The following is a 26,144-nucleotide window of genomic DNA, read 5'->3' on the forward strand; positions in this document are numbered from 1 at the left end:
TCAAAACTTGGTCCAGCTACTAGGTACAATCTGCCTCTGTCATCAAGGGAAGAATTCAATATCATGCTCTTCTGATTTTTCCATCAACACAAGGATTTCTGCTTGCCAGACAGAATGATTCCCCCTCCCCTCATGTTCTGTTCTAGGGGTTCTCCCAATCTCTCAGAGTGGAATGGGGGAGGGGAGCCCCATCACGCCAGTGGGAACTCTTGCATTGGCTTGTGCTAGCATGCTAGGCTAAGTGAATCCTGCCCCAAAGCTCATCCAGTTGTATTTCTGACAACTAGGGCAGTTTAGCTGATTTTTAAAAAGCCTGCTTGTATAACCTTATTCTGGTAAGATCTTTACAGAGTTCAACAAAAAGCTCCCTTCTTCTGATCTTCACCAGCACAATTGCAGCAGCAGGAAATAATATTCAAGCCTTGGTTATCCATTTTCATCTCAAATTTCTCTGGCACTGCCTCACATCTCCCTCAAAATTGTCTTCATCAAATGACAGTTACCGGTAACTACTGCTTCTTCACCTTAGAACCCCCAGCCAATCAGAACCTGATGTATCCCAGACTAATCAAAATTAATTTACCTGACCCAGGCCCTGTCTATAAATACTAAAAGTGATTGTCTCTCTTCATTCCCCACTCCACTCTCAGAACCTGTCACTGAGTAGCTACAGCTGAATTGGCCTCAAACAAAGCAACAATATAAGGCCTCTTTTCCAAAGCAGGAAACATAGATAGACATACATGCAGCATTTCTCCACAGAGGTACACATTGCAATGGACAAGTATTTGAAACTGCTCCAATTTCAAATTTCAAATATGAATATTTGAAATGGGTGAATTCTAGTTTATGCTCTAGTCATATATGGATAAATTACAAATTGTCATCATTAAAAAAAATATGGAGTTCTTCCATTAGTTTCTTGTCCCAAGTCACTGTGCTAATCCAGTCAAATCTGCAAACGAGTCCACTACAGTTTTAAGAATGAAATAAACTTCAGCCCATGCTTCCTCCACCTCAAATTTGCTTTAAACATCCTACATCAGAACTACACCTTTCTGCTTACTAATACTGATATGGGAAATAATGCCATAATTTGGGTGATTCCTTGAATCCGAGCTTCTGTATGTTTCCATGATGTGAAGCAGAATTACATGTGAACCCATCTGTTCAATGTCTACCATGCTGTTGTGGTAACAAATGAATGGGTCCTCTAATATGAAAGGGTAGGGCCATGGATGCATGCCCAGTTTGCCCATATGTAGGTTGAGTGTCTAAATATCATAGGAAAACTTTGAAGAGAAAGGAAACTAGGGTTGCCACATTCAAAATCCAGACACAAAAGTTGGCAAAAAGGGATATTTTGGAGCTATTTTTAAGGAAAATGGGGGGGGGGATGACGACGACACTGCTGACATGGATTGCCATACATTATGACAATTTCCACCTGGACACTGTTTCCGACTGCTGTATTCCGGGTATGTCTGGGAAATTCCGGACATATGGGAACCCTAAAGGAAAGGAATGCAGAGAAGGGCACGAGAATCAGCCATACATATAGCAATCCCTTTTCAAGAGCAGAAACTGAAGGACTATTTTTGTTTCATTCATTTAACTTTTTTTAAAGAGGTTTTGAGTAGAGGTCTGAAAAATAATGTACAGCACAGCCAGAGCAAATCAAGTGTTCCCACATTTTGTTGATATGAAAAAGAAGATGCTCAATTAACTGCAAAGGCAACAAGCACACAGCTGATGGGAGAAAGGACCTCTCTCTACACAATGTCATTAACCTGTGGAGTAACTCTTGGCAATAAGAGAATACTGAAGGTTTGGATCAGATTCAAACTAGCTTACACATTTTTACAAAAATAATAATACTCAGAGGCTCACAAAAGAACATTTAAAAAAGAGAAGGTGAGGGGGAAGGGATGGAGAGAGAATTAAATGGAAATTCTTCTCTCATCATGCATTTATTTTTCTACTCTCATTCATGCCCTCTCCCAGTTTGCCATTTATTGGTCCAAAGGATTTAGGCCTGCTGAAATGGACTGGCATCCTGCATAGGTTTGGCTCACAAATGCACTACTAGCACACACACAACACTAAGTTATAGTAAGTTTGGTCCTAGTGTGGTTTGTTTGAACATCTAATCATGGTCTGTTTTCTGGCAACAAACAGCAATATGAAGCTATGGTTGGTTTGTTGACTTGTATAAAACTATGGTTTGGCATTATGTCTGAACCAAACAGTCTGGCTTGGTATGTCCATCCCATCCTACATGTTCACCAAAGCACAAGCTTTGGAGAAACAAGTTGTGACGTGTTTGCTCATCAGCGACTGGGTCTTTTTCTGAGTTTGGGTGCCTTGCCAAAGCATCTCCAACAGACTAGCTCTACTATTGCCTCATTATAAGTTAACTTGGATCACAAATGTAATTTGAGATCTTTTCAGACATACTCCCCCTTAAACATGAAATTCTAAAGCAATACCTGGCTGATAATTCCCATCCAATTCAATTGAATGACGCGAAATAGAACAATTTCCAGTTCCTTAGGGATATATTTTCTGCAGGAGTGATATCTTTCCTGATTTAAAAACAAACAGAAAATATACATGCTGGAGAGATTACAGAACTAAAGTGTGTGTGTGTGTGTGTGTGTGTGTGTGTGTCAGTCAGTGTCAGCAGGCACCTTCTGCATCAACTTTTAAATGCCTGCTGAAAACTTTTCTATCCTGCCAGGCCTATGCAGGCAATTAAGAGTACATCCCCCGCAATGGTCTACTGAACAATTTCTTTTTGCTTTTAACTTGTTTTTTTAAAAAACTTTTTATTGTTTGGTTTTATGTTTGTATATTGTTAAAAAGCTTCCCAAGACCAAGAGACAGCAAGTTGTATTGGAGACAGCAAGTTGTGGCATCTTCAGTTATTTAACAAGTACTATCCAAATGCACACATAGAGGCAACTGATGCGATGTTTCCCCACCACACAATAAGGGTGGGAAACTGCATTACAACTACTGCATTGCATCTGGATCTCTCAAACCACCAGGCATTTATTGAATAATAAACAAATTGTTTAGAAAGGCCCTTGGTACCCTGTTTAAAGGCTTTTTGGAATGAGTAATGTTTGCTTACTCAAGAGCCTGGGTTTCCTAAAGACTTCTATTATCTACCAGGTTGCTCAGCCTTAAAAATATGTGACATATAGCACATGAAAGAAAAGCAAAACAAAAGTGAGGCTTTACATTTGTAAAACTGTTCTTCAGATGAAAACAATCACAATATTAACATAAAAGCTTTTATTTTTAGGGACGGTTAAATTGCTAGGTTAAAGAGGTTAGCCAGCATAAAAGATATTGAAAAAAACCATGGAAATCTGCTTGAAATTAAAGTAAATGATTACAGCAATGTAGAGCATTCATCTGAGGGTTGCTTCACAAATTATGTTTTGCTTGTGTGCTGCAGGAAAGAGGTACACTGTCACTTATTGTGTGCATTGTTAGTGTTCATTGTGCTGGCAAATCCACAGTTTAGGAACCCTAGTTTAGATGGGATAAGGGTGAAAGAATCTGGTCAAGAGGCCTAGGTAGAAAATGTTGGGTGATCTGACATGTATCCCTTTGGTGGCACTCTCAATACATTTCTTAGGGTTTTGGAATACCCACTCCCTACTTTAAATCTCTGAGGGAGAAGTGTGTGTGTGTGTGGGTGGGTGGGTGTGTAAAATCATAGCATAACCTTTCAATAACCATCTACATTCAGTAATATTCACTTGTGACACTAGATAAATAACACTCAATATCTGTTAATAATTAATCTGTGCAATAATTGTACATTAATAATTAAACTCGATGTATTTCCCCTCTGCCCAATTCTCTATATGCCTACAGCTGCTTTAGAAGCAGATATGGTAATTCTGTAATTCCCACACCATACGTTTAAAGCACATGGCTTCCTCCAAGAATCCTGGGAACTGTAGTTCACTCATTGTAAAGCTACCATTCCCAGCACCTTTAACAAACTACAGTTTCCAGACTTCTTTGACAGATCTAGTTGAACCACCCTCCTTCTTACATTCAGATCCAGCCCTGGGGTGACACTCAAGAGACATGGAGACTAGTCATAACTGGAGCAGGAGATGCATGACTGATGCTGAAAGCAGCAGCATTATGCGTAGTGAAATAAAATGTATTGATAATTAAAATGCCACCATTGCACAGAATTTCCCCATACTCATAAGCAGCATCCATGAAGGAGTGCAGTGACATTGCCTCTTACGTTTTGTTTTACTACGTGTTATTGGGGAGAAAGGTGAAGAGGAAACATGAGTTGTTGTCTTAGTGGCAGCCATGTGGCTCTTTTAAAAACACACTGCTGCTTAATCTAGAGCAGAGATACCACTAGGTCTAGTACACCTTTGGGAGGGATCACCGTCTCCCATTCAAACCCCTCTCCCTACTCATATATGTATACAGGCCCTAAGATCAGTGTCTAGGCTTTTGACTTTGGTGGCCTCTTAGGGGCAGGTTCTCCTGCAAGGCTGCATTGTGAAAAGCTCTTCTCATGGAAAGTTTGCTCAGTGGCCTGGACTCAATGAGGGGGCTGATGGAAAAAAAGTTTGGGTTGGTTTGTTTTTTTAGCATTTTAAATAAATATGCTGTGCTGCTGCTTGATTTGGCCCTTGGCAATTTAATGTTTATGTTATTGATTTTATATGCTTTTATCATTTCAGTGTATGCTACTCTGAATGTTTTATTACAGAAAGGCAGCTGAACAGAAAGGTTATCAATAAAGAATAAATATTTATGTCCCAAAAAGCTACATACTTGCTCAACACAGACTGATCCCAGCTTCAGAATTCAATCTTCTAAAGAAATAATAAAGCTCAGTAGCAGCAGTTGTGGAGGCTGGTCCATGAGTGCAAATGGAGCACTGTCTTGATTCCTGCAACCAGCCCAGAGGGTGTCCCCAGACTGTTTCCTCCTCCTTAGCCTCAGTAGAATTAGTTGGCTTCCCCTGTCATTGGTTCTAGTTCCACCCACTCATGGCTTTCCTACCTTCCATTTTCCCATTCCCAATGGACAGCAGCCGCCACTGGACAAGTGCTTTTAATAATTCATGGAAAATCAAATAATCTTAAACAAAAGGTGGGGAATATACTTAAGGAAAAGAGATCATAACAGATATACAATCCTCTATTCGCTTACCTAGGAGTAAGCTCTTCTGAAGTCAATTAGACTTCTGAGTAGACATGTATAGGATTGCACTGTTTGTACTCTAGATTCTTAAATAACAAAAGTTCTTTAGGACGTTTAAAAATACATTTGTAGGCAGGCCTCGTTCTTCAGAACCCAAAACACATACTCCTCACAGCTTCATGGAAGATGGATTCCAAACAATTAATTCCACCACTGTCATCTCTCAAGGAGAAATCACAACCAATTTATGGGAGGAAAATCTTCATTTTCAGGTATTGATTGGTTCAAAACCACTTGAAGGAGATGTCACTATCTAAAGTATTTTCAGTTACCACTCCAGACTATACAAAAAGGTTAAATGCAAGCCATTATAGGGAAGGAAGGACACTTGCTCAGTAGCAATTTAACAATTGCTAAAAAGTAGCTTCAGGGTATCTGATTGATGATAACTGATATCTATTTGTTAAACATGTATTTGTAGAAGGCAAGGTTTGGCAGGCTGAATCTGTGACCTTGGCAGTTTTTCTACTAAAAAATGGTGGCTACACTACTGTCAAAAGGGATAACAGAATGGCATAGGGTAGCCACCTACGCATCACCAACAAAGAGGATAAATGAGGACAATAATTTGCATGAAATCTGAAAATGCTCATTTATGTGTATAGATGCAAATTTATAAATGGTTGCTACAATTTAAATAGAAATATATTAGAGCTCACCATGGTGAGGAAGACACCAGGTGACATGTGAGCCTGCTCGTTCTGCTGGCCAGGTGCATCTAACTGTTGATGAGCAATTTCAAGGCTTCTGTTTCTTCCTCTTATGGTTTTATACATTTAAACCAGTCTTGGACTGAATAGCCCTCAAACAGAAGACACCTTCAAATAAAGGGCTGTCCACTGACAGGCATTCAGAAGAGAGGATTGTCTGTAAAGCATAGTCCCTAGAACAGGCATAGGCAAACTCCGGTCCTCCAGATGTTTAGGACTACAATTCCCATCATCCCTAGCTAACAGGACCAGTGGTCAGGAATGATGGGAATTGTAGTCCCAAACATCTGGAGGACCGGAGTTTGCCTATGCCTGCTCTAGAATGAAGGTACCAAGGCACATATGTTTCTTCAAAGCTTCCACAAGTTACCAGGCTTCATGAGGAATGTTAGGCCTGGAGCAATATTTTTTTTAAAAAATTCCCTATTATACACGGATGCCTCTGAAAGGCTTCTAGGATTTGAGTTACTGGCCTCACAATTGCCTGGTCCATTGTTCCCACCTGTATCGGCAGGAAGTGCAAAATGCCTTTTCCTCCACGCTGCAAATTACAGGCTTCATCTCAGAGAAGGAGTAGAATTAGTAGCGATGCAGGAGACGGCTATATAATTTAACTGCCAAGGAGACAGCAGGAAGGGGAAGCCCTTGCTTATTACACTCTGCAGGGGCGGGGCGGGGGGGCAAAGGGGAGTCACTTGCATCTCCTGGGTCCAAGCATGAGGCAGCACGAGATGAGACACAGAGACTAAGCACAAACAGATGAACAGAGCACTGCTCCTCTGCGGGATTAAAACTAAGCATTCTGGTTAAGCAAGTATATTTCCTCAGCATCTTTGAGTTAGCAAAGACTTTAAAAAGACAACGATAAAGAGAAGGTGAGGGGAAATGCCTGAAACCCAGCCATGCCCACTAAGGAGGAGGATGCAAAGGAGGCCAGGACTCCAGTGTTTTTAAAAACTATGTAGATGAGGGGAATATTTTTTTTTGGCAAGTTCAACTTGTCAAGCCAGGCTGAGAAAAGCTGCACTTGCTTATATTTCCTTTTCTACACAATTACAAATATTTAATAGGTAATGTCGCTGGACCAGACTTTGCATCTTGTCATTCTAACATCCACCTGTCTCTTAGAGTCAGACCACCCAATAATTCAGCTCATGAAGACACAGGCTGTTATAAGTGGCCACTCAGTTATTGGCTAGAAGGTACAGATCCTCAGAGTGCTATAAGATATGCACAGTAACACCACTACACCAGAAAGAAGGGAGGCACAAAGTAATGTGGGTGTGGCTTCCTATGCAATTTGTTTAAAAGGTAATGCTATAGATAGATAGATAGATGATGATAGATAGATATTTCAAGACATTGTCAGGAGGGCGCCATCTACATGTTTATGTTTGCAGCTACAGAAGGAGCTGCGTATGCTAAGAACTGCTTTACATTTTATGTGGCACTCGTTATACTAGCCCTCCAAATCCACAAGAGTTTGTTGTTGTTGTTGTTTAGTTGTTTAGTCGTGTCCGACTCTTTGTGACCCCATGGACCAGAGCACGCCAGGCACCCCTGTCTTCCACTGCCTCCCGCAGGTTGGTCAAACTCATGCTGGTAGCTTCGAGAACACTATCCAACCATCTCGTCCTCTGTCGTCCCCTTCTCCTTGTGCCCTCCATCTTTCCCAACATCAGGGTCTTTTCCAGGGAGTCTTCTCTTCTCATGAGGTGGCCAAAGTATTGGAGCCTCACCTTCACGATCTGTCCTTCCAGTGAGCACTCAGGGCTGATTTCCTTAAGAATGGATAGGTTTGATCTTCTTGCAGTCCATGGGACTCTCAAGAGTCTCCTCCAGCACCAGAATTCAAAAGCATCAATTCTTTGGCGATCAAGAGTTACTAGCCCACAAATATTTCATACTCTCTGGGTGATTCATTTCAAAAGATAATATTCCTGATCACTGGGTGGGTGGGTGAGTGAGTGTGGAATCTTATTCAGCCCATACGACCAAGCAAATAGCTAATTACAAGACTGCAGCAGGTAGTAATATTTTCTCAAGCTACTTCCCTATTACTTCCAGTTGAGTGCTGCAATGCTAAATCAATGATGGGGCCTGGGGTTGCATAGTATTTGTTAGATCAGAAGGCTTTCTGAAGCAAAATAAGAAGATGGCTATCAAAAATGTCCCTTCCAACTCTACAGTTCTATTGTCCTGTCATTCTCAGCATTTTAATGTTCGTGATTTCCTGTCACAACACAAAAAAGAATTTCGTGGTCCTGATTCCCTCTGGCTTCAGAACCTACCAGGCGTATACTCAGGAGTAAGCCCTACTGCATTTAATGGGGCTTAAACTGCAATCCTGTGCACACTTGCCTTGAAGTTTCAAGTCCCATTCTGTGGGGCCTACCTCAGCCTGCAAGAGCCCATTTGCATGGCCATTTCACAAGACACCTATCACTTAATGTGCTATGCATGTCCACATTCCCCCTGCAGGGATGTGACAATTCTCTCTTCACATCTGCGATGTGCTGTAATGTTTCCAGCGTATGGTGTTATGTTAGTTGCTATTTTTATTCCGTCCTATTATAATAAAAGCTTACAGTTAAAATTAGTAGAAGACAGCAGGGGGCACATGTGCTGCGCTCTTTGCAAATGATTAGAAATTGCATTACAAAACAACCATCCCTTTGGATCTTTATACAGCTAGTGGAAAGTCCCACAGCTAATTTCTAAAGAGGGCTATGTGCACTTTAACAAAACCTTGCGTTTCTGTCATACATTGGAGATCTCCAAGCACTTTACCAACCAATGGGATTGGCACTGGGATTCTGGAAGACTTGTGGCCATAGCACTTTGCTTTGAAATTATCTGAACCCAGCTCACATCTTTGCTTCCCTGTGAGCTGCAAACTCAGTATGCTACCTAAGGCAGGTTATTTTTTTAAGCAGGCTGAGGTGGGGGGTAGGGGTGGGATGGAGAGTTTATTTTAAAAAAATATTCTCGATGTAAGACAGCAGTGAGCATTTTATCAATATATGCAAAGAAGCAATTGACAGAGAGTTCATCCAGGAGAAGAGGTAGAAATAAAATGCTCGGGCACAATTTATGGTGCTGTAATCAATGTTATATCCACCTGAACCTCCATTTGTAACCCTTCACCTCTTTAACTGAATTGGCTTGATCAACATCGGCAGCACAGAGAAGTGATGGAATCTATTCTGGGTCAGGGAACCAGCTTCTGACAAAAGGAGAAAGCAGTAATGGCTTGTTTGCCTGTTTCCCAGGCTACTTTTTTAGACTGTGTGACCTGATTTTGTTCAAAGAGGCCAAATACCTGCTGCTCTGAATGCTTTCAGCTTGAGCATTCATGAAAGCCCAGCCGTAACTAGCCTGCCTCCTGCAAAGTGAGAAGTTATAAATAAAAGTCAGGTCTGAATGATCTGAAACCAGAAGAAAAAAATCAGGAGGGGAATGTCTCTCCTTTTCCCTTCAAGTCAAGTGTCTTAAAATAGCCAATAGGAATTTTATCAGGTTTTGCACACAGACATAAAAAAACCAGCTGCTGCCTTCAGGTAAAACTGGAAATATGTCTGCCCAAAGGGTCATTCTTCTTGGCAACCGTGAAGGAAACTGCCTCCTCAGCCATAAGCTGGGTGTCACTCATAAATCACTGGGGCCAAATGGTATTTATCAGTCTTTGGAAGGTTTTCCGGAGCAAAGTAACAGGGCCAGCGACAAGAAGGTGTAATTTATCATTAAAAACAACTGCTTTACTAGGGCACTGGAGGGTGGCCAATGCTGTGTTCCTCTTTTTAGAAAGATGCTATGGGCGATGCCAGCAATTATAGGCTGGAGATTTTAACATCAGTGCTAGGAAGAGAGCAGAGAAAACCATTACTATCAGAGCTGAAGCTAAATCTCACAACAGATTATTTAGACCAGCAATTAGGAAGAGGATGCAGAGGCTTGAATGCCTGTCTTTAGAGGCTAGGTTGTATTAGTGTGGGCCCAAGGCTTTAGTTGCCTGAGATACTCATGTGATTAAAATGAAGTAGAGGGGGGAAGGTGGGCAAAAATATGTTATTTCTATATGTTTAAGGAGAACAGTATAATTTAGCTTTAAAAAACCACAACTTGAGATTTCCCTGCATTATAAAGCAATACATGTTTATATCAAAGCTATGATTAAATTATCTGAATGGATGTAATATTTGCAAATGTTTCTCCTTCATCTCTCTTCTGAGTCTCACCAGAGGTAAGTTTTGGCTTTTGTGCAATATGTCAAACTTTATTTTATCACATTCTAAAGCTGCATTTTTCATATTTCTTAAACAGACAGTGCAGTAACCAAAGGGGGGAAATGGGGAAGAGAAGGAGGAAAGGGGAGAGGAAAAGATATTGGCAGCCAATCCTCAATGCCAAATGCCAAACTTAGGTACAGCATTCTTTTATAGATAACTCTTAAACATTATGCCAGATCTCTGTAGTGCCTCTTTTAGTTGCCATCAGCAGAATATTCATTTCACAGAATCTCATTTAATAGACCTAATAAATTAACCAAATGATCATACATTATCATTCACTTAATTTCTTTTATTACTCAGATCCAGTATACCTGAATTTTGGGTATATGCTTTTTCTTTTTTTTATGCTGTTGAACAAAACCAATGGACCAATTTCATGCCTGTTGGCATACCAAAGCACTATTTGCCAGTGCCGGTGCTGTCAATTATGATGGCCAATTCTTGTCTTCACTACAGATGCAGAACTTGAGTCCCATGTACACATGATCCTTAGCATGAATTTTTTCTTTTTCACAGATGCTGCTCACGGGGATGACATCATCACTATACTATCCATATGACCCCAAAGTCTCATTTCTGGTCACTCACTGCCAGTCCAGACCCCATGAATATATATATGAAATTAAGGTTTTGTTTTATTTTGTTTGCCCCAGTGTGCATCATTTTCTGCTTGCTTACATTGAATTGCACTTGTCATTTTACTGCCCATTCACTCAGTTTGGTGAGCTCTTCACACTCCCTTTTTCTTTTAACCACCCCAAGCAATTTAATATGATCTGCAAACTTGGATACCTCTTGCTCACCACTCATTCTAAATCATTTACAAGCAAGTTAAAAAGCACAGCCCCAAATAATGATACTTGGGGTGCTCCACTTTCTACACCCCTCTTTTGGAAGAACTGTCCATTTATTCCTGCTCTCTTTTTCTTAACCAGTTACTGAACCAAAAGAGGACTTCTCAACTCAGAAAGGAAGCAATGGCTAGTTAGCCAAAAAACCTGAGACAAATATAAGGCAGGGCAGGCAGCAGGAACATACAAACATCCAATATTGAGCAGATCATGTGCCTGTCCAGGCAGGAAAGGAGGTCACGTGAGGAAATATTTGTAGGTAACATAAATCCAGCTGGAGTTTGAGTCTATAAATACAACTGATCAGAAAACAAGAGACGGTCTACAATTCCAGACAGCCTACTGCTGCCAAAAAGCAGTGGAAGAGAAAGGATTGGAATGTTTCCCAGAAGAACCAATGGCACTGGTTGAAGAGCCACATCGGCTTCCAAGGTCTGGCATTCGTTTTTCATAGGAGTAGACTGGCTCCAAGATATGGTGGTAGCCTGTGCCAAGGTTCTGGGGCCCTGGCAGCTGCCCAAGGATGGTACCTGATAACTCAGTGTGCATCCTAAAACATGCCCCAGAATCCTCAGGAATGCACTGGGGCTCTGTGCCAAGCAGGCAGTGGTTCCAGATCTGCCTGGTGCGAGAGTGAGATAGCACACACAGTAGCCTTTTTAGTTGTCACTTATGGCAGACTATTTACAATTATGTAAGCAATTACACAGATGTATGTATGATATGCATGGGTGTAGCCAGGATTTATTTTAGGGGGGCAGGCTTTATGCTGGGCAGAACTGAGATATCTGCAATGCAATTTATTTACTTGCTTTAGGGGGGAACCATCCCCTGCACCCCCTGGTTATGCCCGTAATGGTATGCCCTTCCTATAATAATCAGAATGTGCATCAGTAAAGTATATACGTGTGTTGTGCGCACACAAACATGCCTTGCACAAGTTGAGAAACAATGTCAGGGATGTTTATTAATAGTCTGCAAAAGGTGTGAGCAATGAGGTGGCAAATGCTGCTGATGACCCAATGATTTAGGTTAGAAGAAGCAAGAAAAGAACTGTGGCAGAACAGAATGGAACTGGAATAGAACAGAAATTGGACAAGGAAACAGCAAGTGACACACTGGGCAGGCGACAACAAAGAAATGCACATTGCTAAGTACAATTTAAGCTATTTGCATGTGGATAGGCTTTGGAGTTAGTTATAGCCTTCCAAGAAACAGATCCAGGCTTCAGCGCAGGCAGCCAAGGACTCTTGCTTAATGCACCAAGGAGGTGGTAGGAAAAAAGGCAAATGATAACGTGTCTGACATGGGCCTGCCGCATAACTGGTGAATATAAAAATATTAGAAAGCAGTTATAAAACACAGCAGCAGGCAAAGCTCCTCTTTCGGTTAAGCACTTTCAGCCCTGGCTTTCTTGTCTCTTCAGTTGTGATATGAAAGAAGAACCGATCCAAAAAAGGCGGGTGAGGAGGGGGATGAAAAATGGAACTGAAGGATTCTGGATTAAGGGGGGGGGGAGCCTAAGGATTTCTCCTCAGAATGGCCAAGGACATGATTTTACTGGTTTTATTTTTTCAGTTTTTAAAAACTCGTTTGTAAGTTTCTCTGTAAGTCCATGGAGACTGTTAGCAGGGATGGCTAACAGCCGGCCTGATCCAGCCCACCCAAGGATTTTTTTTCTGGCCCTCCAAAGCCTGACTGATTTTGGTGGCAGTAACAAAAGGAATAAAAATTAGACACAGTGCTGGGATGAACAGGGATGTTGGAATCCCTTTTTGAGAATGCAAACCACATTCTCCCCAGTCACTTGACCAAGCAGGAATAATAACATACCCTCCAACATTTCTCCGATGAAAATAGGGACATCCCATTCCATAATGATTATTTCACTATTTATACCCCACACATCCTATCAGGTTGCCCCAGACACTCTGGGCAGCTTCCAACCTAAATAAAAACATAATAGAACATTAAACATTTTTTAAAAACTTCCCTATACAGAACTGTCTTCAGACGGCTCGGCGGTCAGATAACTCCATACCCTCCAACATTACTTCAGTGAAAATAGGGACATCCTAAGGAAAAGTAGGACATTCTGGGATCAAATCAGAAACCGGGAGGCTTCTCTAAATCAGAGACGTCCCTGGAAAATAGGGACACATGGAGGGAATGTAATAAACCCCTCCTTCTCAGCTGATCTGAATGGATCAACTGAGGAAGAGAAGCTGTGTAGGTAGGTAGGTACATATGTAGGTAGGTATATATACATAAGTAAATGTGTGTGTGTTCTCTCTGTGTTGTGTGTGCATGAGGAGGCCAAACCTACTTCTGGCCACACTCACCCCTATCCTCCAGCTCCCAGAGGGTTGGCCAAGAGTAAATACAGCCCCCAGACCAAAATAGTTTAGCTAGCCCTGTTCTAAACAAATAAACTTCACTACATTTATTTCAATGTGTACTCTGCTTTTTCAAATCAGTGGGGCTTACTTTTGATTAGTCATGCACAGATCTGAGCTGTTAGTAACCTTTTAAATAAATCACACCAACTCTGCATTCTTTATGTTAGCTGCCTCTACCGCAGTGCATTGCTTTCAAAACTGAGCTTTTGCTTTTCTAAGGCTCTCCCTGTGTTTACGACCTGCTCTTGCAATCTCAACCTCTTGGGTACCTGCCTCCCGACTCTTCCATCATTTCATGATCCAGCCATTGCTTTGGAAGGCCGGGATCTTTGATGTGTACAAAACTGCCCAGTACAAAACTTTGGGGATTAATCTTTACATTCATTCTTCACTCCTCATGAGAAAGTCTTCAATTTCTTTCTTATTCTCTAGGTGCTTTGGGAGGATAGAATGACAGTTGAAAGTATCTCAGAAGTCATCTAGTCCAGTCCCTGAAGGATGCAACTATAGCCAGGATGGGGAACCTCAGGCCAAGGGTCTCAATGCAGCCAGATTCTGGCTCCCTAGGCTGCACCCCTGGCTGGCTCTGCTTTGCACCCGGAGTGTTTTTGCCTGGCTGGAATATGTCATTGAACTCTAATAATGCTTCTTGCTTGTCTGAACAGGGAAGGATGTATGAGTGAGTACAGAAACTGTACATTTGTTGCTCCACCCTCTATTGTCTCTGGCCCCACCCACCACTGGTATGCGGCACTTGGAAGGTTGTCCAGAAGGGAATGTCAGTCATAGTGAGGTTCTGGATATTGCCTTAAGTTTCTAGATCCTTTTGCAGCCCTCCTAGCTCTAATTGAAACTAATAATGAGTTAGTTTGCCCAGGCTCTGAGTCTAGCAAGTCACTCTGCCTGCCCACACTCTTCAGTGTCAATTGCCGCCCCCAAGCACTACCACAATATAAATATTAAATAATGAGAGTTAATATTTAATTCACTCATAGGCCTTCTTATGGAGACAAAACAGTTTAATAGAATTCACAAAAGGGTCAGACATTTATGAGATTCTGCACAGCATTAGCAATGACAGCTGCTACCTCTGAATAAAAATTATTAGCTAAAGACCAGGAATTTCCCCCTAAGGATAGTAACAGTAGATGGGCAATCAATGTGCCATAAAGTTCCTCATACATTTTCCTTGAGCTTATTGGGGTGGATTCACACAAAAGGCTCTGCAAGGAAAGCTACAAATATATGAACCTTGTATATTTGACATTAACGAAACTGTGAACATTGCTTTTAAAAATGGTTTTAGACATACTCTTTTTAGAACGCAAGTAATTGTTGTAAGCCTTTAAAATGTTAAATCTGTTTTCCTTTTTTCCTTACAGATCTTATTTGGTGCCTAGTGAAACCAGTGTATGTATCAGCTTCCTTTTGTTAATGCCTAACCTAAGGCTCTGACCTGGGAATCTTGAATTCTCTAATGAACTAGTGAACTGCCTGACATACCATAAGGATGACAGGCCCTGAGCAGCTCATGGGACGCCTGGTTCCCCACCACCATTCATCTAGTGCAATTCCACTAGCTAGGATGAGTATTATGAACCCTTCCTACTGCAAGACTACTAAGCAAGGCATGACAACCATCTCCATGGAATTGCTAACACAATACCTGGGTGAGGGCTTAGTAACACAAGATTACTGACGGATGGAGGAGTTTCATACCTGGATAATCCTACCCTATTGCAATTGCTTCTCCTCAACCACATCCTCTTCCCCAGAACATCAGGAATGTCAATGACAGAGGGCCTGGATGGTGGAGGCAGGCACTGCTTCTGGTTGTCTGAATGCTTTCCAGCATGGATGAGCCTTATGCACTAGTAAAAGCAAACCTAACAGAATGGTTTAGAAGTGGGAGGATCAGAAAGATCGCCTGAAACAAGCAAGTCGGACGCAGAACAGGCTGCATTGGCCTTACATATGTTGGTGCAAAAGGGAAAACTCAGTAAGGGGCTGGTATATTTTCCTGCAAGTTCCCCCACCTTCAGAGAGCAATGAAACAACAGTGCACTGAGATCAAGCTGCACCTCTTGAACTCTGCTCCTTGTTATGTCACCAAGACACCACATCAACCTTGCAGAACATAACACAATCTGCAATGTTGTTCCAGACAGCATCCCAGTGGGTGGTAATGAGTTGGTAGGCAGAAGCCCAATGTGAGCTTGCAGGTTTCCAATGAAATTTGTGAACTTTAAATTTGCTTGAAAGAAGCTGAGCTCATTTCACTCCTGTGCCTGCTATGATTACCACCTCTCCTCTTTGGGAGCTTTGTAATAGATCATACAAAGCTTGCTTTTTAAACCAGTGTCTCATGACAACGCAGACAATCAAGTTGGCCCTATTCCAGTGGGACTACTTTCTGCTACGGTACAAAAAAAAAAAACAACAACTGGTGCTTATTGCAGATAATGTGACAATTCATACTAGGAAATACATTCCCTAATTAATTTATGTCAGGAGGAGCAGACTTATCTACCTGTTTTACTTGCCCTTGCTGTATTCCCACTCCCCTTCCTACCATATCAGTGCTGTAGATTCAGTGTCACTCCAGTTCTCCTTTGGACCACATGCAAATATTCACTGATGGACTCACTTCCTTATTTATATTTGCTCTATCCTCTCTTGACTCCCTCATGCATCAAAAATGCACCACACACAGGATGATAGTAAGCGGCACTGATGGTAGACACAAGGCACTGGTTATCCATTTAAGCTGGCGCTTGGAGTCTTACACCGAACCCCATGAGCAGCTACCTGAGTACAGTCTGTCATGGGATTAGGCTTTGAATCTTACTGTAGATCCTCTACATCCACACCTGCTTCAGCATACATTCAACCTATTCCTCTTCCACCCTTGGTCACCAAAGCCTAAACCAAGTCCTCCTTTGTTCCCAAATCTTTAGCTCATAATATCTACAAGTTTGCACATTTTTTCTTACAAAGGAGTGTTTACTTAGAATCTCTTCACAGGCACAACTGAGGCATCTGTCTTCAGTAACTTGCAACAATCATTCTTAGATCGAAGTATCAGAAGTGTCTTGCTGGTGTGTATCAACCTGGCTCAGCATTCTTTTCTAGAATCTCAGCAATGAACAGGCACTGGGTGGACCATTGGCCAGTTTCTGGTGGATCACAGCCTACTGTTTACCCACCTACTCTTAAAAAACAACAACTCCTCTTTGTCACATCAACACAACTCAATCTTTATTTTGAATTTTTCTGTCTACATTTGGAACACATATGCCTGAAGAAAATGTCTGTGTAACTCAAAAGTTTATACGCAGCATCTTGATCTTTGGTTGCCCAATGAAAGCAACTTCCTCATTTGCTTGGCATTTATTGCAGTGCTTTCTCCACTTACTGCAGAGAGCAAGATGACTGACTACTTTGTGCAGGATTCCCCCCGTAGTCTCAAGAACACACCATTGAGATCAAAAACATTCAGGGATATAGTACTGCTAGTGTTTAGATAAGGCAAACTTCGCTTGCACTCATTGATTCACTACTGGGTGAAAGAATTTAGTCTGCTCTGCTTCCCAGCTAAATGGTAACAGGGTAGGTTAGGGTCATCACGGCTAAGGCAGGGATGGGAAGGGATTGCAAATCCACAAAACAACTGGGGCACCCTTCCATCTTGAAAGCTGCCATGGTCTGTTTTGTAAACAGTTTCCTGCTCAGGGCATAATGTCACCTTCTGAACATTATCTCATTGTAAAGCCCTTCAGGGATACTTGGTACATGAGACCTGATTGGCCGTGACATGTGGAGTGCTGCCCATGGCCATCCGCCTCATCCCTTGAGCTTTCTGTAGACTCTGTTCAACTTCGACATTAAATGATATGTCAACACATCTCCAACCAGTGCCCTGAGGGATCAGGCCTCCCAAGGGCCTTCTATACTATTCTAATGACCCCTGTAGCCATGTCCCCAGAACAGAGAAGAGCTGTTCCTAGGCCACAGATGCAGCTTTGATTGTGTTGCTGAGTTGCTGAAGCAAAACAGCATCCCTCGGCTTTTCTATTTTTTTTCCAGGTAGTTCTTTCATTTTTCCTGTTAGAAAACCAGGAAGTGAGATACCCTACAAAGCAACTGTAGGAGGAAGATGCAGCCTCATATCTGCTTGGGGTATGTTGGCCGTCCAGATAGCAAATGTCCATCATAACTCAATTCACAATTATAATGATTTAGGAGGATCCTTGAATAGTGCAGAAGGATCTAATGTTGATCTGATATTCACATTATCCCCAACCCAGTCTCATAAAGTCCTAGATTAGATTCATCCTCAGGAGAAAATTATTGGAACCAGAGCCAGCTCTGCTCCCAAGTACTTGTCTGAGCCCAGCCTAACCTTTATGGTGTCATTGCCTGAAGTTGGCATAAATGCTTTTCACAAGTACATTATGTTTTCACTCCTGAACAGCTGGTTGCACTGACCATGCCCACACAATCCCCTTCAAGAGAATGCCAGCACATTAGGCAGCACATTACAGGATAGTGATCACTTGTCTGCTTGACTCCCACTATCAAATTGCCGTATGGGGGTGTGGGAAATCATACATATGATTTGGGTCAAACTGGAAAGGCTGCACAGGGCATGGGCAGGTAGTATGTCTGCAGGACAGAATCTGTTGCTCACCTGAGATTTGGTTGGGATCTACAAAGCTGGACAGCTTGTTTCAACAACTAAAATGCACGGGACATATAGAATTTGGATGGTGTGGTCAGAAGGCCATCATAGTCATACCACATGGGAATGAGGGGTGCTTTTTTCCCGTTCTGCTCTGATAGGCAGGAAGAGGCTTCAGTAGCTGTGCAGAAAAAGAGAAGATGACTGGCTGCACGGTGGTGGCATGTAGAAGGAAGCAATAAGAACAGCTATTTCATACTGTCACACGGAGAGCTTGAATCTTTAACAGAGCTTTTTGATGAACCGTACATCATTTAAATAAATGAACAGTCCTCTAACAGGGCTGAGAACATCAAAATGAGGACAGCCTCACTTTGTAAGAGCAAGTGGTTGCTCTCCATGGGAAACATGCTGTCAACCTCAAAAGACTTCACTAATTAGCAACGGTTTGGTTTCAGAATTCTATGGTATGTGGTCAACATGTGTGCGCCTTTATGCGGGTGTGACATTCAGGCATGCCTTGCATAGAACCAGTGCACAGACCAGAGAGACATGGGCAGTCTTGAAGTTTAATGCAGTCTAATACACAGGGGGTGCATGTGTCTGTCTGTATGAAAGAGGGAGACAGAGACAGAAAGACAGCCCTTCTAAAACTGGCGCATCTGCTAACAGGTGCTCTATATAGGGACATTACTCCCCTACAGAGCTGATCTCTGATGCCACCTGGTTCAAATTCTTTCTCACTGCCATGCATAGCTCTGGTTTCCTCTTCCAGATGATCCTTATGCACAGAGACAGGAAAATGTCCCCAGTGAGCTTTCATGTGGTAACTGAGTTAGTTGCCAGTGCCAAATGAAGACTCATATTCTGTCTCTACAACAGAGATGAGGAACCTCTGGCCCACCAGAGGTTCAGATCTGGCCCTTGAGACTGTTTCCCCCAAAGCATGGCCACCTGCCCCATATCTAACATCATATGCTTGTGCAATGGCTAGGGGAAGAAGGCTTTGGCTTCCTGCCTATCAGCTGATGGATGGGCAAGCCAAAGGCTGCTAGAATGGCTATGCAAGGCTGTCAATGTGATTTGTGCAGGGGCTCTCAAGCACCCAATGGCTGCTGGTGTTTGGGAGTTGAGGCACAAAAAATTCTGCTGGGTGGGTGGGACAACCCATTGGTCAATCATCAGTCAAAGTTGGCCAATGGGGTGAGGGTGCACTCCAGGTAAGGATCTGGCTCACAGAACCATTAAGGTTCCTCACCCCTGATCTACAGTATAACTTGAGCTTAAATATTAGAAGCCCGCTCAACAGTAACTCAAGAGCAGGGTAGTAGTGTGGCTGTTCTCAGTGCCGGATTTACGTATAAGCTAAACAAGCTATAGCTTAGGGCCCCACTCTCTTGGGGGACCCCAAAAAATTTAAAGGAAAAAAAACCTGGATGTACGTTTCCAAAATATAAGATAAAAAAACAAATAAAACCTACATACAGCAACAGTGGCAAATGGCATTAGATACCTATTAGGTCCATAAATTACCATATAGCACAGGCTTCCTCAACCTCGGCCCTCCAGATGTTTTGAGACTACAATTCCCATCATCTCTGACCACTGATCCTGCTAGCTAGGGATCATGGGAGGTGTAGGCCAAAAACATCTGGAGGGCCGAGGTTGAGGAAGCCTGATATAGCATATATTCAACACAAAAAACAGTGGCAATTTGTTGTGGACAAAGGACAGCTGGACATATAAAGGGCCCCATTACCTTCAGTAGCTTAGGGCCTCATCAAACCTAAATCCGACCCTGGCTGTTCTGAGGAACAGCATCCCTGTTGAGATATGACAGCCACCTGGTATTTGTACTTTCTGGAAACAACTGAAGACATTTTTGTTTCAACAAGCTTTTTTGCACCTGCTTTAATCCTCTCGCACTTAGGGATCCCGGTGGGAGCTGATATTCTTTTCTGCCCCTGTTTCTGTATACCTATCCTTTCAGGCTGGCATTTGTTACTGGTTAATTCCTCCTCATGAAGCCAAGTGTAAACATCCAGAGGGGAGGCAGGCACATGTTAACTGAGCCATCTATCAGCAAGGCCACAAAAGAGGGAGCTGTCCCTGTCTCTGATTTATGCGTTGTGGGCAGGGGGGAGTGAAGGAGGAGGAGCAGCAGTAGCAGCTCACACAAGGCTCATGGGACAAAAGGCAGGCAGGCACTAGGTACCTTTGATTTAAGGCAACGGGGCCATGAAAGGGAAATTTGCAACCTGCATCTCCCCTTGCAGAGCATTCTTAACTACAAATATCAAACAGGTTGCTAATAAAAGCTCCCAGGGTCTCCTCCGCTTTGCACGCTTGGCTTCTCAGTACCCAGCAGCTGACTGACCCCTACTGGTAACAATGAAGCGATTTATATCCTATTGCCTGTATGAGCTTTCTCATGTGCCACACTGTCCCAGGGCTTATTCCAATTACACATTGCGGGAAGGTCCTAGAGATTGTGTAAATAAGAGTTGGCAATGTATGCGAAATATCTTTGCTTGCATCCAGCCGCGGAAAAGTGGGAAAGGAATGGATTTCCCCTGACTAGTCCTTTTGCATGCTTCAGGTGGCAATCCTCTACCCACTCATCCAGGAGTAAGCCCAGCTGGAACCAAAGGGTGTTCCTTCTCCCGAGAAGCCATGCACTCAGAGATGGATCCTTTTTTTAGGATTCAACAATAACAAAAAAAATCCCCGCAGTAACAACTACATCAGTTCATTACAATTGACCATCTTTAACAATAATTTAAAAATACTCGAGTTTTCATATTTAACTTTTGTCTCTTTATCTATTTCTTAGCAGGTCAAAAAGAAAAGGACCAAAGAAAGAGGTATAAAGAAATTAAAGGGGGTGGGGGAGAGAGAGCGAAGAAAAGAATAAAAATAATAATAAAGAATTATTTTTTTTAAAAAAATGAATAAAAAATAAACACATTTGACTTCCGCTTAGACTCAGAAAAGGATTCAGGGGAGTGCAACTGGTTTGGTCGAACTGGATGCGAAGCCTTGGAGGTGCCGTTGGGGATGCTACAGCTATAATTTGGAAAAGAGCGAGACAGGAGGAGGGGCACTGAATTTTGGCATTGCAAAGGGTGCTGGTGAAATGTGAGACCTTCCTTGTGGAACTACTCAACAGAGTAGTGATTCTAAGCCTTGCCAGCAGTTGAGAACCGGAGGGGTGGTAGTTGTTCCAGATTAATTTGTAACTCTAAGAAGTGCGATCTCCTGAATGTACACGATGCCGCTATATTCAGATTGGGAGTTCAGTACCAGAAAGGAATGGTAGACTATAAATGTCTTAATGAAATAAATAAATAAATATGTTGGCAAGCCTGCTTAATACAGATTGATTTGTTCCCATTAACCTACTATTAACTATTCTTGTGCTTACACAGCCTGTTGAAGAGTTACTTAAAAAGGGAGTGGAAACAGTTATCAGTTATTCACAGGTAACTCCCAGTGACATGAGTTGGATAAATACGAGAGTAAGTAGGTACAGAATTGCAGTAATGTACAGTCCGTCCCCCCCACCACCATGGGCTCAAGTTTTATGAACACTCAGCTAACTACATTTTTACTCCTAACACCTTAAAAGTTTTTTAAAAAAACAAACCAGAGTTCAAACAAGTGTGATAAGTGCTCCCATTTTGGATGGCCTGATATAACAGGCAAGGTGGAATTTCCCTTTTGATAGCCTTGTATGCCTCCTCCCGGCAACTCCTGAAGCCAAGCTGGTGCCAAATGTATGCTCTGCTTTCCTTTGGACCACATCAGTAAGGCTGAGTGGGGGGAGGGGTGTCTTGTCACATGGGCAGCCCAGGACCTCCATACAATACACACTGTCCAACTTGAGCCCCAAGGAGGTTTGGCTTCACCCCGCAGAAGCACACTCTATTGTCTCTAGAGACAGACAGATGACAACAACAAAAATATCCTCATAATGCTCCAGATTAAATCATTTTAAAGCAAATTTCTACATTTGAAAGGAAGGGACAAAGCTATTGTTATATCACTCTAATGTCCCTCTGATAGTGTGATTCAAAGAGGTCTAAACATGTAGAATAACAGACCACAGTGTGAGTCTATACTAAGTTATTATAGGACTTACTTCTAAATAAGAGTGTATAAGATAGCAGGCTATGAGACATCAACAGTGCAGCTCTGTGGAAGGAATTCAATGTCATGCTAAGGTGATCGGTCTGTCAGGGCAAACAGATAGACGGATTTCCCACCTCTCCCCTCCCCCTGCACAGGGCTCTCCTGACCACCGCCCCCCCTGTTAATTTTGGGACTGTGGGAGGCACACAGGGGGAGGGGAGAAGGGAAATCCCCATTGTGCAAGTAGAAGTCCTTGAGCATAGCTTCTGCTGATGGGACTCATTAGTTGAGCTCCCGTTGCTCGGTCCCTGCTCCTGCCAACCTAGCAGTCTGAAAGCACGTCAAAGTGCAAGTAGATAAATAGGTACCACTCCAGTGGGAAGGTAAATGGCATTTCTGTGCGCTGATTTGGTTCGCCAGAAGCAGCTTAGTCATGCTGGCCACATGACCCGGAAGCTGTACGCCAGCTCCCTCGGCTAGTAAAGCGAGATGAACACCGCAACCCCAGAGTCGTTCACGACTGAACCTAACAGTCAGGGGTCCCTTTACCTTTTAAGCATGCATAAGACAGCCGTCTAAAGACTGCAGTCCTTTGCTCACTTTCCTTGGAGTAAGCCATATAGCACAATCCTATATATAGTCCCGCTGTTGGACTGTGTATAAGCCTGCACTTTGTGGCTGGGTACAAGCAGTTAATTCCTAAAGCAAGGGGAATAAATTTCCCTATTAGCATTACTATAGTGCTAGCTCCAATAAAGGACTGTTAGTTTGTTAACTATATAAAATAATGTGGGTAGGGGGCGCTGTAGGGTAGGCGGTACTAGAGATTGCATTTGCTTTGTATTTCTGTTTCTCAGTTCCCACTTGCTGTCATTTCCTCAGATCCCACACAAGTCAATGGAGTGGTTAAATTGACTAGCCCAGCCCCCAAGCAATTTCTGGTTTAGTCACAAGGGAAATTTCAACCGTAAAAAATAAGTGCTCTTGAATGTGTTAGAGAGGGGGAGCACATACTGTTCAAAGGAAAATAAAGTTTTTTAAATAAGAAAATAAGAAAACCCTTCTGAAAATGGTAGGTCATTGTTGTGGGAGGTAGATAATCTTGCATTATTTCACCACCATCCTTAACTGCATTATTATTAAGGCAACATGAGTTATTATGAAGATGAATATATACATATGTCCTTCACCATGCAAAAACAACTTTTAAACAAAAACAGAACAATTCAGGCTGCAATCATATTCCCAATTAACTGGGAGTGAGTCCCATTGGACTCAATAGGGCTTAGGTCTGAGTTGATGTGTATATGATCGCACATTTTAAAAAATCTTCAAAATTACTTTGCAGAACAAAGTCATGGAGAACAAGGGGAATTGAGAATAAGTGTAGTGACTCAGTTACAGATAGGTAGCCGTGTTGGTCTGCCATAGTCAAAACAAAAAAAATTTTTTCTTTCCAGTAGCACCTTAAAGACCAACTAAGTTAGTTCTTGGTATGAGCTTTCGTGTGCATGCACACTTCGTCAGATACACACTTTGTATCTGACGAAGTGTATCTGACGAAGTGTGCATGCACACGAAAGCTCATACCAAGAACTAACTTAGTTGGTCTTTAAGGTGCTACTGGAAAGAAAAATTTTTTTTGTAGTGACTCAGCGATGAAGCTCAGTGGTTGAAGCTAGTCACTATCTCTTAACCTCCCCTACCTCACAGGGGTAGGTAAAATGAGGCAGTGGGACCAGCTCCCTGGAAGAAAGGCAGAGTATAAAAATTACACACACACACACACACACACACACACACACACAGAGTCATGCTTCTGGAATCTGGTTACAGATTTTTCCAGGTATCACTTGAAGCACCCGGTCAAAAACAGTTTGTTCAGTGGGAAAAGCAAACTAGCATGTGTACCATTGGTAAAGACAATTTGCATTCCATTCTCAGAGAGGATATCTGTAAATAGCCTAAGTGACCTTGACAATGTGTCCTAATGTAGGCAGAGTAGTGATTCTTATCCACATTAACAATATATCAACTGTGGCTGTGTACACACTTTACTTTTTAAAGCATGTTCAAAACACATTCTTTCCCTCACAGGATTACCCTTCACAGTGTTACAATTCCCAGCAACCCTTAACAAAGTACAGTGCCCATGATTTTCTGAGGGAATGAATGGGTTTCGAAGGTATATTGTGCATGAGCCTCTGTATCAGGGTGTGTTCTTTATTCTGAATTAAACAAACCCAAATGACAGGCATGGTTTTGTGAACATGTCCCCATCAACAGATAGTTCCATAGATAGTCTTTGAGAAATCACATGTTCAGCATGCTCCAACTCCATCAATGCAAAAAAAAAATCACTTTGCTTGTTCCTACTGGGACAGTCACACTTTTCAGAAAGGTATGGTACTCAATGCTGCCATTGCCAGCCGCCTCCACCCACTATCTAGACAAGCTTCCAGTGCCCTCTGCTGGCACCAGGTTCCCTCCAGCCCACTCTCCAGTTATAGATCTCTGGTGCTGAGGCATGGAGCTGCATTTTCCACCTGCATGCTTGGCTGCCATTACTGAACGTAATGGCTTGGTAGTTTTGGAAATGGAACCTTCAGTCTGGGTGACAGATGCCTGAGTCCGCTCCCGCTATTGTTCCATACGGCAGGCAGTGGAGTGAACAGTGGCAGAAAGAGCCAGTTGTAATGTTCTCTGCCCGAAGCAGTTTTGTGTGTGCATGAGCGCGTGCTTGCGAGGGGAGTGTTCTTCCCCAAAGGCAAGATGTTCCCAAATTGGTTTTTTTTTAAATGTCTTTGTGCATGCTTCTAAGGGGCAGAAGAAAAGAAAACGAGAGAAAAGAAAGGGAGAGAAGAAAGGCAAGCATGTATCTGACATTGTGAAATACGGCTCAAATTATGGAAACCAAATGGAGACAATGGCTCCCGTCTGTTCTCCTGATGCCGTTGGCTCCGTCTCAGTGGCAGCCGTACCGCCCCGCCCCCAGCCTAAGTGCAGGGACCTTGCTAACAACGTCAGAAAGAAAAATCAGAAAGGGAGCAGGAAGAACAATGAGAGGTGGGTTTCCTTTCTGCCTCTTTTTCCCATGATGGAAAAGTTTCAAGGGAGAACCAATGCTTTGTCAGGTCAACACTATGTTTATTTTCTGTTGGAAGGGACGGTGAATTCATGGCAGAAAAGGTAACTCAGTGCTGTGGAGGAGTGAAGAGAAGCAGGTGCCTAACCTGCCCTTGCAACTTTATTTAATTTGGGGAGGTGCCAACCTTTATTTATTTATCAAACGTATTAGTCACCTGTTATCCAATAGACTTACACTGAAAAAATATGTTTACATAAATTCATTATACCACAGAAAAGGGGGAGGGATCATAAAATGCAGTGATATTCCATACAAATATATTGGGGGGAACACCAGCCCCCCTTAAACATAATAAAAGGCATTGGAAGTATGTAAGCAATAAATAAAATACTCCCATCCACTAAGTAGCAGATAAAAGTGAAAGCTTTTATCACATACCTAGCCCAACTCTTACCCCATACCAAACCCCTACCTAACCCAAAAATTATTGACATCAACCTGGGATTTTTTCAGTTTTTTAAAGATCTCCCCACTAAGAAGTCCAGCATCAAGGCTGGCTGCTGTAGTGGGTGAGTTCTCCAGGGATGGTCCTGCATCTCTACTCTTCTTTCAGGAGAAGGAGCAACAAAGGCAGAGCAGGAAGATGGTTTTACCTGTTCTGCAGCTGTCCCAATTGATGCTTCTTTCCTGTTGCTGATGGGCATGCATGAACCTGATGCCAGAACCATTTTGC

General features: G+C 42.5%; 1 protein-coding gene across 2 annotated transcripts in view; it reads right to left on the reverse strand.

Moving 5' to 3' along the window:
* The window catches only part of SYT7 (synaptotagmin 7), a 228,640-nt gene that overhangs the window by 112,778 nt on the left and 89,718 nt on the right, over window positions 1-26,144 (reverse strand). The gene's annotated exons all lie outside the window — the stretch shown is intronic.

This window comes from Podarcis filfolensis (assembly GCF_964270895.1).
Source record: "Podarcis filfolensis genome assembly, chromosome: 1".
NCBI lineage: Eukaryota > Metazoa > Chordata > Lepidosauria > Squamata > Lacertidae > Podarcis > Podarcis filfolensis.